Source organism: Dendrobates tinctorius, unplaced genomic scaffold (genome assembly GCF_039654945.1).
Source record: "Dendrobates tinctorius isolate UK_male_01 unplaced genomic scaffold, ASM3965494v1 ptg000039l, whole genome shotgun sequence".
Classification (NCBI taxonomy): Eukaryota; Metazoa; Chordata; class Amphibia; order Anura; family Dendrobatidae; genus Dendrobates; species Dendrobates tinctorius.
Genome location: NW_027361707.1, coordinates 49,692,984 through 49,708,799, shown reverse-complemented (window position 1 = coordinate 49,708,799; position 15,816 = coordinate 49,692,984). Strand labels below are relative to the sequence as shown.

The 15,816-nt window shown below is 44.4% G+C and overlaps 1 long non-coding RNA gene across 1 annotated transcript in view; it reads left to right on the top strand.

Annotated features, from left to right (window-relative positions):
- LOC141088553 (uncharacterized) overlaps nucleotides 1–15,816 on the top strand; it is a 723,984-nt gene that overhangs the window by 653,391 nt on the left and 54,777 nt on the right. Inside the window, exons 2-3 of the long non-coding RNA XR_012231978.1 lie at nucleotides 939–998; nucleotides 3,260–3,497. This is a non-coding gene — a long non-coding RNA (uncharacterized lncRNA). The remainder of the gene's footprint in view (nucleotides 1–938; nucleotides 999–3,259; nucleotides 3,498–15,816) is intronic.

Below are 15,816 nucleotides of genomic sequence, written 5' to 3'. Positions count from 1 at the left end.
CGCATACATAAAGTTAGGAAAAACAGTGACTGCTTACATGAACGTCGGGCCCCCTTGAGATCTGCAAACCCCCTCCCAAACGCTCAAGATACACCACCATTATCATTGCTAAAGTGTTGAAAATACGTTTGTGGCAATGCAAATATTTTCCTGCACTTTTTACCGAATGTTACCGATTTTTTCCGATTTTACAAAATGTTGCTTGTGTTTCCGATCACGAATCCGAATGCGCCATGTTTATGTTTGGCGATCGTTTTCTGAACAAACTCACTCATCACTGGTGGTGACGTTTTTCTGTTATACTTTTTCTCTTATTGTTCCTCTCCTAGTTTTAACTTCCAAACACTGATGTATAATACTGACCAAATACTGATGATAGTGGGGCCATAGTCTTAAACTGTTAATGGTGAGCTGCCAAAAGAATGAGCACGCTACTTTTATTTAATCATTTACAGGTTTTCTAAGCCTGAAGTGGTTAAAAAAAGCAATAAAAATGGAACATTGCTGTGCATTAATTTGTAGTATTCTTTGTAGTTTATTAACCAGCAGGCAAATTCAGATTAAGCCCATATCTGTAGGTTTAGTGGTTCCCTTTAAAGGTGCATTACTGCTATATAGAAAATACTTATAAGAGGAAGGTACTTAGCGCACAAATTAGCCAATACAGGAGATCCCACCAGCCACAATAAGGTGTAGCTTACTTTGATGGGACCCTAACTCCTCCAATCACTCTAAGGCTGATTTTCATTAGTGATGGCTCCTACCTGCCCTTTAAATGTGTAGGTGTTTAGTCTGGTTGAGGCATGTCTTATTAAATATCTATCTATCTACAGTATTACATATGCATGTAGATCTATTATTTTTATGTAGAACTGTATGCTTTATATAGACATAGACATTACTATGATTTATTGAGACTTTTTTCTGTATTGTTTCAGAGTGGACTCGACTCATTTTCTCCCGAGTGCTATGAGTCATCTGCAGCAATGAAGAGACAGGTAAACGACTCTACGTATTTGCCTGCATGGCCTCCGCGCTGCCACATTACGTTACTGGCCCCTAAGGCAGTTAAAGGTTATCGAAATCAGATTATTAGAAATCTACCAATGCACATTACCACAGAGGAGATGTGTGGAAATGGTATAAACTCTTTTGTGTGAAAATCTATAGAGTAAAAAAACCTAGCGTTTTACAGTTTTTTACATAAACAGCAATTCACAGTAACAGGAACAATCGTTACCCGGTAGCATTTGCCTGTATAAAAATATATTGATTGAACATTAAAGTATAGTGTTGATGGAGCAAATAACTGGACCGGTTGTGTTATGGTGGATTGTTTGTTCTCACTGGTGCTATCTGTTGTCGGACTTGTGCACGTACTGTATTATTATACATGTGTTTGAATACGTGTTGTCTAGGTCAAAAATTTAATCACAAAATAATGGGCATCGACACGGACTTGAGATGCTCCCTGCTTTTATACCAGTCTCTGCCCTCCTGAGAACATCCTCTACTAGAATTGACAGTATTCCAAAAGCTTAGATATTTAGGATGGCAATATACAGTTTGTAATAGTATCTACCTGGAACTATGGGTTCAATTGGTCAAAATCATCCTGCCTGGAACTATGGGTTCAAATGGTCAAAATCATCCTGCCTGGAACTATGGGTTCAAATGGTCAAAATCATCCTGCCTGGAACTATGGTTTCAAATGGTCAAAATCATCTCCAGATCATTACTCACACAAAGAGATTTCATCAGATAGCTTTAGCTCGACTGAAGAGGCATGTATGAAGATTGTAGAAGAAGTTTATTTTTAAGTTGAATTCTTGTATTATGCTCAATAGTAACAGCTGTAGTAGTTGCATTATGTGAAAAGACGATTCAGAACCAAAGATGTATAGAGGTACTCTTCAGACAAAGATGGCTGACAAACACTGAATGCAGGAGGAAAAAGGGAGGGGTTACTCAAAGCTGGACAACAGGGAGAAAGACAGGACAAACTTCTAAAAGGGGCAAACTTGATTGCAAAGCAGTAGAATAGCAACAATACTATGCTATATGATTCCCAAGTCGTGGGACATTACAGTTCAGTCTACCTGCTTAAATTAATAAAAATTGATGAGAAAAAAAATGAAAACAACTAGGATGACAATTGTTAATGTATGGTAACACAATGATCTCTGAATGTAGCCTAAATGTTATAACAGCAGCCTACAAATTGGACACAGACCACAGATTGTTATGGAACAGCATATGGACACCTGATGGACAAACATGGGAAGTTTATTTCCAACAGCCCTGCTTTTATTACTGGTGTTATCAAAGAGTGATTCCAGGCATATTCTATATACTGGAGGAGGACCATGCTACTATGTTATTGTGGGACTTATCAAAAGAATTGTCATTTAAGCCACTGCATGCTGTATTCTTAAGTGAGTGATAAAATTGAAGCCACATATGTCATATTACTTATGAGCGCCCTATAGATCACCGATGGTAGCGTCTACTATGTAAATAATTACACCGCTATTTTAATCCTCCGGAAACAATGATATAGAAGAAAAAAAAGGACCAAATGAATAAATGAGAAAAAAGCAAAGTAGGTTTATTGCTTTTATTATGTTACCAGCATTAGCAGGATTTGAATCTAGTTTTATTGCCTGGTGAATTGCTATGTACAAAATGTAGGTTTTGTGGAAAGCACTACACAGCTGTTCCAGCGAGCGCGCCGAATGTTCTGCCTTTATTATGAATCGGGCTAATCAGTGACATAAACATGAGTTGGCTTCTGTTGTCAAAGAGATTTTAGAGTAGAAATGGATTATAATATATGACTCAATGCAGAACAGCAGAAAATGGAATGTGGGAGGATATGAAGATTAGAAACGAAAAACTTGAAGGGTTTTTCACTTTCTTTAATATGCTTCACTTACTTTGGTTACAGGTTTATGTCTTTTTTTATTTGGAAAAAATGTGACGTCTTTAGATGCTTTATCAATAGATATTTTCGCAGCAGCTGCATCTTTGTGCCCATTGTGGAATGATATTAAAAAAAAAATCCAACAGACTCCACCAGAACATTAAGCACAATTTTAAGGCATCCATGTTTCTTTGTAAGACTGGAGCATAACATTGTGATGGATGTCCCAACAGCCGTAGTGAGACTGATTTACCACATCCAATATTGCAGGAGCATTGCATTACAGTGGGTTTGATTTAATATTGGACATATTCTGTGTCTTGCTTATGTTTTCAGAGCTTTTATCCTCGGATGTGAGCCTTTAATGATTTCTACGCATCTTGCACTGCCAGGATTCTCCTCTTCAGTGACACCATCACAACACTACATTTTCCTGGACTCTTTGGTGTGGGACATGGCTAGTCCTACACAGTGAGAATGTATAAGATGTAAATTGAATAAAAAGTATAGAAGGGGCACGACCCAGACAGGTAGATGAGAGAAGAAAGACATATTGAGGACAACAAAAGATCAGGTAGGCTTATACGCAAAGCAGGAGACTGAGGCCCCATTCATAAAAGTGGCTACATATAAATTCCAAAATAACTTGTTTTGAAAAGTGTGCAAAAATTTTCCAAATGTTTAGTTGTACAAAAATGTTGCCACTTTTGGCATTTTCAAGGCAGTTTCGGACAGCTCTGCAAAAATTAGCAAAGCTAAGGTGCAATGGGGACACAGTGAGGGGGCACAGGTAATTCATGATGAACTGTAGTGTACATTATGTCAGAAATGGAGTAAGATTTGTGGTGAGATGCACACAGAAGCGCACGCTACTCATCAACACTGACGTGAAAACCATCAAACTTGATAAATCGGGGCTGGGGTTCATGAGTTTTATTTTGACCTTGGCACTGATGGTCATCTTGGTGGTCTGGGAAGGATGGAGAAGATGAGGGAAGCAAGAGACTGCAATCAAGGAAGAAGTCACTTGTGATTGACTGATTTTTATTGGTATTTTGTCTGTCTGCACTTTTATCAATGCACAGTCACTGTCTTTTGAAATTGTTTAGTTACAGTATGAAGGTAATATTCACTTACTGTATTGATGCACACTTTCATTTTTTTAATAAGTTATGGTATGGTGGTATTATCAGTCATTATTTGGTGGTAATATTAGGTAAATATATATGGTGCATTTATCCGTGACTTTAAGTCAGTATAAATGGTCATGAAATTGAGCTAGAACAAGCTCGAGCAGCCATGAGACATGCAGCCGCGGGGACTCGGACATAGTATTCAAGCACGCCAAAGTGATTTGGTTAGCACACGAGCATGCTCGGATAACACCTTATCCGAGCACGTTCACTCATATACATGGAACATAAAAAACATCTGGGTGGAATACAGATCACTCTGCTGAAGACCGATAGATAAAAAGTTTAAAAAAAATGCATGGTAAATCTGAATGCTAAAGGAAGGCGATTTTATCTTGTCCTAACATTTTTCAAAATTTCAGAAAAATGTTTTGTTCTTTTAAGTGTTGAAAGTTGTGACAAAGACCTGTGTAGCTGCACTTCTCAGTTATCACTATTACATGTCGTTTAGGAAAAACGGTTAGTTGTGAAATATAAATTAAAAAAGGTCTTAATTCAGCAATACCTTTGTAACAAATTGAAGCGGAGGCACAAGTTCACATTCGTTTTTTATTTTCTGAGTGGAACCTCGGGACATCGGTCTGGGGGTCTCCGAAGGGGGCGTAATTAGTGAACTAGTGAACCCCAGGTATCCTTAGTAAGATCCCTCAAACAGGATCACAGTGGAATACCTGGGGGACATAGGTGCTACCTCCAGTTAGACCGGTGGCAGCTGTCCCAGGGGGACAAATGGGTAAACAGATATTACAGATATGGTGGAGCTGACCGGCAGACACCGGGTATATGAGATGAAGCCGACTCTGGCAAGGATAGTCAGGTTCCAGGTAGACGGAAGGAAGCTGGCTCCAGCAAATTTAGCGTTGTCCATGGGTTCAGATGGCGAGTAGCAGAACGGGATGGCACTTGAGAATATAGGTACAGTAGTCATCTAGGATAGCTGAACAACAGGTCATTGATATTCTGCAGAAGCAAACAGTATAAGCAGAATGCCAAACAGAATGCTGTAACAGCGCAGACAGAGCAGGAACAGAACCGGATTTAGCAATAGATAATTGTTGCTCCGGCACCCTACCTATGACGGAGGGGCCAGAAGTAGTAATCGGTGCGCTGCCATTGGGTAACTGAAATTTACAAAAAATTGTGCGCTGTCCCTTTAAGAGACCAGAGTTAAGGGCGCGTGTCCTAAGCATTATCCCTGGAGGCCTGCTGGCAGCATGCCAGGAAGTGGGGGAGAGAGACGCAGCAGCAGGATGCTGAGGGTCAGGCAGAGAGCGAGGATCATGACAGGGACCTTGCAGAGGTACAGGGGCAGCCTCGGGAGCAGGAGCGGGTGAGAGACAAGACCTGGGGGCAGCGCCAGAACCGGGTGCAGGGCCAGAACTGGGTGTAACAACCATACATTTTCTGCAAGTAGAATTATGGGCTAAGTTGTAGCCTCATCAATACCTGGCATCACTGCTGCATCCTGGACATTTTTATGTTGTTTTTTTAAATGTATGTTGTTTTATTCATGTTTCTTTAGTTCACGTTGGACCTTTCTCTTATTCTCCCCCTGGATCCATATTCCATATTCCTACCTGGCTGTTCCATTGGCTCTAATGTTCATATCTGCACTATATATACATCATCTTGGACATCGGTTTCTATGGATGAATATGAGATGCTGCAATTTAAGGAGACTACATGTGCTTTGATGTTATGATGTTTGGATTATTTATTGTCTCCTGATATATATTTACAATTCCCATTTGTAACAGTTTTTTCCATCTGATGTCTTTATTTATATATTCTTGTCCATGTGACTTGTGCCCATTTTTGCATATTACTTTGATACAAATCTATATTCATTGGTGATAGTGGTTGTGCGCATGCCCGCTGTCCCTGCTCGTGGCCGATATGCGGAGGAGTGTCTTTTGCCTTCCTCCGGGCTCCCGGGGATTTCTCCTCCCCTGCTACCCGAGGTAACGTATGACGCTTTCTCCTGCATTGTTCGGCGCTTCAGGTGTACAGCGCGCATGCGCCGTGCGAAACTGCTCTGATTGGCTCATTGGGAGCCATGTGATTAGTCACATGGGCTTAAGAAGGTCCTGTGCTCACTTCTCGGTATACTTCCCTTGAGAAAGCGTGCTTCTAGTCATGCGAAACGCGCGTCGGGCGTTCCCTCTACCTGGTCTCGGGTCCACTTAGCCTCCACCCTTACATCTGGTAAGATATTGCTCTTAAACCTGGCCATACTTATTTTTGCACACTGGCTTTTATAATGGCTTCACAAATTGGTGTAGGAGCTCTCTAACCGGAGGATGGGGAATTAGCAGACATTGGTTATTTACCTGACTGTTGATATATTTGTTCTTAAACCATATATACTGTCTTGCTATTTTGATACTATACGGCTGGGTGTTTTTCCCGGGTAATTCTGTCTTCTATCCTGTGGTGTTGTTTTACTTTGTCTGCGTTTGTACAATGAGATATATATGTAAACTAATAAAGATGTATTTTTACTATATTCACCCAGTTACTCTTATTTCCTCCTTGCATGCAAGAGTAGATAATTGTTGCTCCGGCACCCTACCTATGACGGAGGGGCCAGAAGTAGTAATCGGTGCGCTGCCATTGGTTAATTGAAATCTTCAAAAAAATGTGCGCTGTCCCTTTAAGAGACCAGAGTTAAGGGCGCGTGTCCTAAGCATTATCCCTGGAGGCCTGCTGGCAGCATGCCAGAAAGTGGGGGAGAGAGCAGCATCAGCAGGAAGCTGTGGGTCAGGCAGAGAGCGAGGATCATGACAGGGACCTTGCAGAGGTACAGGGGCAGCCTCGGGAGCAGGAGCGGGTGAGGGACAAGACCTGGGGGCAGCGCCAGAACCGGGTGCAGGGACAGAACCGGGTGCAGGGCCAGAACTGGGTGTAACAACCATACATTTTCTGCAAGTAGAATTAAGGGCTAAGTTGTAGCCTCATCAATACCTGGCATCACTGCTGCATCCTTGACAATTTTACCCTAATATTCACCTTAGGCCTGTTTCACACTTCCGTTTTTGTGTCCGCCAAACGGATCCGTTTCCGTTTTTTTGACGGAAACTGATGCAAACGGATCCGGTTTTTTAAAAACGGATCCGTTTTTTTGACGGATCCGCGGTAACCGTAATGGAAGTCTATGGGACAAAAAAAACGGATCCTGCAAAAAATGGCAGATCCGTTTTTTTACGGAAAACAACGGATTTTGACGGATTTGAAAAAACGGAAGTGTGAAACAGGCCTAAGGCTGAGTAATTTTTGCAAAAAAAAAATTAAATCAGGATTTTTTTAAACTTACAGGTGACATTTTTATTAGAATCTCGATTTTCTATTTTTTTTTGTAGGTGAGGCTTAGTACAAGTGAGTGGCAATCCCCAGCCCATCTGATTAATGGAATCTGTGCCAGAGACAGACATAAATTAGAGTTGAAATCTAGATTCCTAATTATACTGATATCATACTTTCTTTTGAGGGCTTACAGGCAAGGAAAAGGGGGTATAGATGCAAAGCGTCAGAAACAATCTTTGTTGCAATGTATGTAGTTCATGGAGCAGAAGTGAGAAACAACAGAGGACCAAATACAGAAGGGGGCACATGTGATAGAGTATCTTTTCTGAGCTGTGCTCTGGCTGTTAGGGGTTAATGCAGGCAGTATTTGTATGACCTCGGACGCCAACCACAGCTCTGATCATTCTCTTCTATACCCTGGAGCTTCCTGGTGCACCGCTTCTCCTCATCACTCTCATTATAGCTCCCTCTCTGGTTTGAGTTGCTCCACCAAACAATGGCGCTGAGCAGCTCTGCTCTTCCTCCTACAGTGCCTGCTCCACCATTGGCAAAGAGCACTAGGGGGAAGAGAGGGGGTGGAGCTAAAACTCATTTTTGATTTTTGGCAAAAATCATAATCGAATGACGAATTAATCAAATGAATTGGATTAGTCCCCCAGCCCTACGCTCACACCTATCCATAACTCTTGTGATTGCCCTTTCTCCTATACACGCTCATTGTGCTACATAAGCCACATAACAAAGCTAAGCCTTAAAATAGATCTCTGGAGAAAGCTCAAATCCATTATATTATCTTTTGTACATTAACATAATTTAGATTTTATAGACCACCAAATTGCTGTGTATTAAATGTAGTTTTTGCGGAAAGCACCACACAGCTGTTGACGTGAGTGAGTGCAGTGTTCAGCTTTCATTATGAATTGGACTAATCAGTATCATAAACATGTAATGGTATCTGTTGTCAGAGAGGGTTCAGACTAGAAATAAATTACAGCACATTGGATGATGCGTGTAGCAGCAGAAGAACCGCACTAGGAAAAGGAACAAAGAAAAAAAATGGCATTAGCCTTCAATAATGTATCAGGCAGGAGCGAATATCAGCTACAGTCCTTTTCTATACGGCTACGTTCTGCACAAGTTGTGGATTTTTTATGAGGCTGCAAAGATCTAGAGAAACTTTTGTCTCTCTGGTTGAAAAATGAGATAAACTTACTCCGGTGATCACCAAAGGTATTAAAGTCTGTAAGGGGAAAGTTACTGTGATGCATTTATTACTGAGTGGTATTGGGGGAAATCACCTGAAAAAAATATAAAGAGGCTTTGTAATAGATCGGAAATATCACGCTGACCAATCTTATGATTGACCTTGTTTTGATTCAGAGTTCTATTTTTTTCATTGATTGGCATACTCCTAAAATGTATTTAGCATCTATCTATCTATCTATCTATCTATCTATCTATCTATCTATCTATCTATCTGCACCACTCCAGCAAACTGGTGAAACCTGATTTTATTCTCCCATAGATACGACGAAGTTTCATCCCTTAGGCTGAGTTCCCACGTGGCGTTTTTTTCGCGTTTCCGTGGCGGTTTTAACCGCGCGATTTTGCCGCGAAAATGCGAAAAATAAGCATCCCATACATTCCTTTGGGATTCCGCAATGCTGTGCTAATGCTGCGGTTTTTACCGCGGCGGAATCGCTTCGCGGTAAAAAACGCAGCATGCTCATTAATTTGCGGAATCGCGGCGATCCCGCACCCATAGGAATGCATTGTTCTGCTTACTTCCCGCATGTGGCTGTGCACACCATGCGGAAAGTAAGCAGGATATTTGCGGATGGTACCCACGGTCCGGAGGAAAGGAGACTGTCCTCTGGGCTTTGGGTACCATTGTCAAGGTGAAAATATATTTTCTTATATAACTTTTATACTTTTATACTGTGAAACAATAAGTTTTTCCTAATTGCTTGCTAATGCAAATGTAACTGTATTAAAGATGGCTGCCAGTGTTCACTTTCACTTAAATTCAGTGTCTAAAGAGTTAAGTTAAGTTTCATTTCTCCTAAAAAAGATAACTCAGGAATGTGAAGAAGAAGTAACCATCGGGAGACTTTTTGACGAATCAGAGAGAGACTGGACACTAGATGTATACTGCATAAACCCCGCCTAATGCACGCCTTCCCCTAACACTCAATATAGTATTGTGTATTTGTAAATAAAGCCAGTTGTTGTACTGCTCCTGACAGGTGTGGATGCGGGACATTAGCTAAGACTGAATCAGCTGCGTGTCTGAGTCATTCTTAATTGGTACCAGATGTTTTGCGCTCGCACAATGATTTGGAATGACTGGTGAATGAGGATTTATTGTCGTTTACGACCCCGACAATTTGGAGCCCAACGGGGGGCGTGGACAGTGATCCGAGGCTCCTCTGGACCCATGCCTGGATGTCTGTGGATGATACCTGTAGTGGCTGACCTCGAGGACTGATCACCCTCCAAAACACGGTAAGTGAGATCATATACACTGTATGTGTCACACTTGCTAGTGTCTCAGCCGTTATTGGTTTGTCTGTGGTCTCCTTGGGTCTGAGGGGTGACCGGTCGAGTGGTAAGACTGAGTGCGATCCTGTGCCACGCTCTGAACCAGCAACTGAGAGACGTCGCATTCTGCGCGTCCTCGTGTACACCACACCTCCTCCACCGGTCATTGTACTCCATTCAACCACCCTACCCGTGACTATTGTCTAGTAGTGAAGTGGAGTGATAAATTGAGCTAGTTGCAGATTGTGGGGCAACTTAGAGGAAGGGATAGGAGACGCAGCCTCTGTGATATTGTACCAGCTAGGTAATTAAGACGTCCCGAGAAGGGACCACCTGTATTTCTGTGGAGGGCTCTCACTAGGAGACCGCCTCCCGACTGTTGGAATATCGTGGCAGGATAATCTGTTAATCACTGCTGTTCAAGGTTAGGGAAAGGAAATATTGAGCGCGAGGCTCTTTTCCTAGTACGTCGAACGTGAGGCTCCGTACTGTGGAACATCAGTGTTGATATCGCTACCAGTGGTTTTTCTGCAGAGAACCATAGTATTCTGTAAGAGTCATGCTGCGTATCTTAAAGCAGAAGAAGTCTGTGCCCCACAAGTTAGATGAGGATGCTGTGGAGGTCAAGGCAATAGTAGCGTCACGGGAAGGCAAGAAGGCAGTCAAGAATGTTGAGAGATTGTATAAGCATGTAGGATTGCCCTCGTCAGGGAGATTACAGCCGGCTATGTGGCATAATCTCATAGAGAACAAACGAGGCATGTTGAAAGATAAAGGATTGTTAGAACAAGCACAAGCTCATCTGCGAGTTGCGCGAGGCTTGAAGAATGAAGGATGGAAAGAGATTGATGGGGAAGGAGGATCAGACAATGCGGAACCTGTGTTTGGTTATAAAATGCCTTTGAACTGTGATCTTATAGATTGTAAAATGGCCGCCGTGCCACTGATGATGAAAATGCAGTCCCAACCATCGCCCTATAATGGCGACAAGACGAGCTCTCCAGAAGCGTGGGTGTGTCCTGTTTGTGGCGTGCAGAATCCAACCTGGGTGGAAACCTGCCATGTGTGTGGGGCGGGCCGTCCTTGGGGTTCCGCCCAGACCATGGACGGAAGTGGGGCATGCCACGCCTCCACCGGCAGCCATCTTGGTGCACCCGGAATTCCTCCCCAGCCACTATGTCCGCTGGTAACACTTTCCGGCGAGTACTATCAGGGACCACCACTTCCTGAGAAACCTCCGGCACCGACCGATGCTGTTCCCACCTCTAATGTTCCTGTTTCTGTTCCGGCCTCTGGGCCTAGTCTCCCGGTGCAACCCACTGTGATATTTGTAAATACACCTGGTCAAGGTCCCTTCACTCTTGATGCCCTGACCGGCAGTACGGCTTTCCGGTCCGTAATGCGTATGAGGCGCCAAGCTATCGGAGATGATGAGGGATCAGAAGATTCTGACAATCAGGTTGCTACAATTCCCCCTGCCCCGCCACTGCTATTAGGTCCGTTCGAATCCCCCCGGCCCGGAAGGAGCCCACTACCTACCCCTCTCAACAAATCCTCTAGGTTGCCCCATGACCCTGAAATCTGGTTCCCCTGTCATTCACGCTATTACATCACACCTCAGGGCTCCCAGGTTCTTTTCTCAGTGGGGTATGGGGACATAGTTACCCACCAGGTAGGAGCCATAGTGAACCCAGCTAACTCTACCCTGTCGCATAGAGGTGGTTTGGCCCAACAGATAGCTAAAAAGGGAGGCCCAGCCATAACCCAAGAGTGTCAGGCCTACCTTACCAATTATGGCCCCTTGCATCCAGGAGACGCTATGTCCACCCAGGGAGGGAATTTGCCCTGTGATATAGTGTTACACACTGCAGGCCCTATATATGATTACAGGACACCCGAGCATTGCCGTACAATATTGCAGACCGCCTTACAGACAGTGCTTATCTTTGCAGGACGGCTAGGGAGAGATACACTTCCTCGTAGAACTTTGGCTATACCATTGATATCTTCAGGACTCTTTGGATACCCACAGCACCCCCAACTGCCCCGAAGGATGAGGCAGTGACACATGACGAAGAAGAAGAAGGACTGAAGCTGAAATACAAACCCTTCACTCCGGTACAAATTGATGCTATTGTTAACAAGTTACCTGACCCGGACAAATTTCCCATGCAGTATGTAAGGAAACTGGAACAGACTAGGAGCATCTACGGGGCTACATGGTCTGATCTATCAGGCATCACCTCAATCAAAGCCTCCGAATATTTTCTCCCCACCATCATGAAGGAATTGGACCCCACTAAAGCAGGACCTCTCAACAAGTTCAAGTCTGGAAAGGAGTTTATCGCTCAACTCACAAAGTGGGCCCAGGATCGTCTCTGTGACGAAGCAGGATCAATACAGGATATACAACAAGAATCTGGTGAAGCTGTGGAGAAATACGCTGCCAGACTAACTATGCAGTTTGAAGACTTGGGTTATTCAACTCATGTGAAGACGCAGGCAGCCTTGTTGGTCCGTGCTTTTATTGATGGTCTGGAAGATCCACTGAAGGATAAGGTCATGAAGCTTCGTCCTGAATTACCTGATGGTCCCCTAAAACAGGCCCTCACTGTTGTGAAGAGTTATCAGAAAATGCTCCAAAGGGAAGAAAAAGAAGCAGAAAAGGAAGCAGAGAAGGAAGCACAGAAGGACAAAGGCAAGAAGAAACCAGCCATGTATATGGCAGAAGCCTCAGAAGTACCTGTTATGGTGTATCAGGCTCAGGATCGGTATGGATCACCACGCTTGAGGCCGAGAGGGTCCCAGGGCCAAAACTACAGGGACAGACCAGTTCATGATGACCAAGGGAGATCTCTGTGTTGGGAGTGTGCCAGCCCTGGTCATATGAGGAGAAGTTGTCCTCGCAGGGGGCACCCTCAGAGACCTCTTCCTCCTCCACACTCATGAAGTTCAGGACAACCGGTGCCCACTTTTCCCGCCACCTGTACTTCCTCGTCTTGTGGTACAGTGACCCTGGAAGTGGACAATCAACCTCTCAAGTTCTTAGTGGACACTGGGGCGGCCACCTCTGTTATCTCTTCATCTCAGCTGCCTCCTACAATCTCCCTGTCTTCAGATTTCCTCACATGTATTGGAGTTGAAGGTCAACAAACCTCATCACCACTCACTGTTCCCGTCCCAGCTGGCCCATTCTCTGGTGTCTTTGCCAAATTTCTGGTGTCTGAAACCTGCCCCGTCAACCTTCTAGGAGCTGACCTCCTTCAAAGGCTTCACGCTACCATCATCTTCGGTGATCAAGGGATGGAATTGCAATTACAAGATCCTGCCTCACAACAAGGCACTGAAGATCGTTGTGTCCTTAAGGCTTTCCCTCTGATGATGATGACTCTGCAAACGACACCTTCCCCGGATTTGCCCAATCTACCTACCACTCTGTGGTCAACTGGACCTGAGGATGTGGGTCTGCTCAAAGTGCCTCCAGTAAAAGTCCACCTCAAACCTGGGCACCCATACCCCAGACTACCTCAGTATCCGCTTAAGGCTGCCCAAGAGTGGAGCCTTGGAGTTCAGATTACCTCCCTCTTACATTCTGGAGTGCTAATCAGATGTGTTTCACCCTGTAACACACCCCTGTTTCCAGTGAAGAAGAAGACAGCTCCTGGAGACCCTCCGAAGTACAGACTTGTACAGGACCTCAGAGCAGTCAATTCAGCCACCATCTTGGAAACTCCTGTGGTACCCAACCCAAACACCTTGCTTTCTCAAGTGCCTACTTCAGCAACACTCTTCACCGTTATTGACCTGGCTAATGCTTTCTTCAGTGTCCCGCTTCATGAAGACTCACAGTTTTTATTTGCCTTCACGTTTCAAGGATCTCAGCTGACCTGGACCAGGACACCACAGGGTGCCCAGAACTCCCCTAACCAGTTCACTCATGCTATGAAGATGACCCTGGATCCGTGGGTGTTACAGAATCTTCATGTCACGCTTCTCCAGTATGTTGATGACCTACTCCTCTGTGGAACTGAAGAGAATCTGTTTGCTGCTTCTGAGTCCTTGCTCCTTTTTCTTCATTCTGCCAACTGCAAAGTCTCAAAGGCCAAGGTCCAGTGGTGCAAAGAGAAAGTCGTCTTCCTCGGACACTGCATCTCTCAAGGCTCGAGACACCTCACCGAGGACAGAAAACATGCAATCGAGGATATCCCTTATCCAAAGACATACTCTGCTATGCAGTCTTTCTTAGGACTCATTACCTACTGCAGACAGTGGATTCCGGATGCTTCAAGACTCATGCAACCTTTGTATGATTGCCTCAAGACTGGAGGACCGGACTGGGATCATGCTGAAAATCTGTATATCTATGTTCAGCAAAAGGACTGTTTCCTGGCTCTCAAGGAAGCTGTTGTCAGCGCCCCTGCTCTGGGTCTCCCTGACTACACTCAGCCGTTTCATCTCTTTGTTTCAGAATCTGAAGGACATGCCTCTGGTGTGCTGGCACAGAAACATGCTGATCGTTTCCGTCCTCTGGCCTACTACTCAGCCAGGCTAGACCCTGTTGCCAGAACTGCTCCTTCCTGCCTCAAGGCTGTGCATGCAGCCCATGTTCTTCTGGATAAGTCTGCTGACATAGCACTTGGTCATGACTTGGTCATTCAAGCTGGACATGATCTCTCTGCTGTCCTCCAACAAACATCTCCTAAGCATCTAACGAGCCAAAGACATCTCAGACTTCAGTGCTCTCTACTTCTGCCCTCCAACATCACCTTCCAGAAATGTACTACCATCAACCCAGCCACTTTGCTTCCACATTCTAGGGGGGAGTTCCCTGACGGGTATAAGGACTTACCAGACGGGAGGTCACCTGATGACCCGCATGACTGTGTAAAAGCACTGGAACAAGAAGCCTCTGCACCACAAAATGTGGTAACTCAAGAACTTCTCAACCCTGATTTGCAACTATGGACTGATGGATCTCGATTTGTAGACTCTTATGGCAAGTTCCACACTGGATATGCGGTCACCACTGAAACAGAAGTCCTTCTGGCTGAAGCCTTGCCACCTCACCTTTCGGCTCAAGAAGCCGAACTTGTGGCCCTACAACAAGCATGTTATCTAGCAGAAGGGAAGACGGCCAATGTCTACACTGACTCAAGATACGGCTATGGAATCTGTCACGATTTTGGATTCCTGTGGAAGTCCCGAGGGTTCATTACGGCTACAGGAACCCCTGTTAAACATGCACTAAGGATTAAAGCCCTGATGAAGGCATTGGAGCTACCTGTACAAATTGCGGTGATCAAGGTCAAAGCTCACGGGAAAGTCAATTCGAAGGAGACTAGAGGAAACCATTTAGCAGATCAAGCTGCCAAAGCTGCTGCCATAAAGAATGTCTCAGCAAAGTGGGAAGAAGAAGAAACAGCACCAGAAAAACCCTGTTGGGAAGGCACTGATACACCTGTGATGCCTGTGCTTACCAGAGCACAAACAAGAGAATAGGCAACCAAAGAAGCTACCCAAGCCGAAGAAGAACGAGACTTTGAGAAGTCCGAAGCCCGAAGAAAGAAGAGGGAGTTGATAGAAGACATGGAAATGGAATACCCTGCCACCGGATCTGTCTGGAAGCCAGCCCGACCACCTGAAGAGAGATTGTGGGAAGAACAAAAGTTGACCTCTAAAGAAGAAAAGAAGCAGTGGGAAGCTGCAGGAGCCATTCATGGGAATCGTAGTTCTGCCGGACAATACCAATTTCCTAGACTCTATAAGGTGGATGGGAAACCCTGTCTACCCAAAAGAATGTATCCAGCCGTTGCAGCATGGGCTCATGGATCAACTCATCGAGGAAAGAACCAAGCT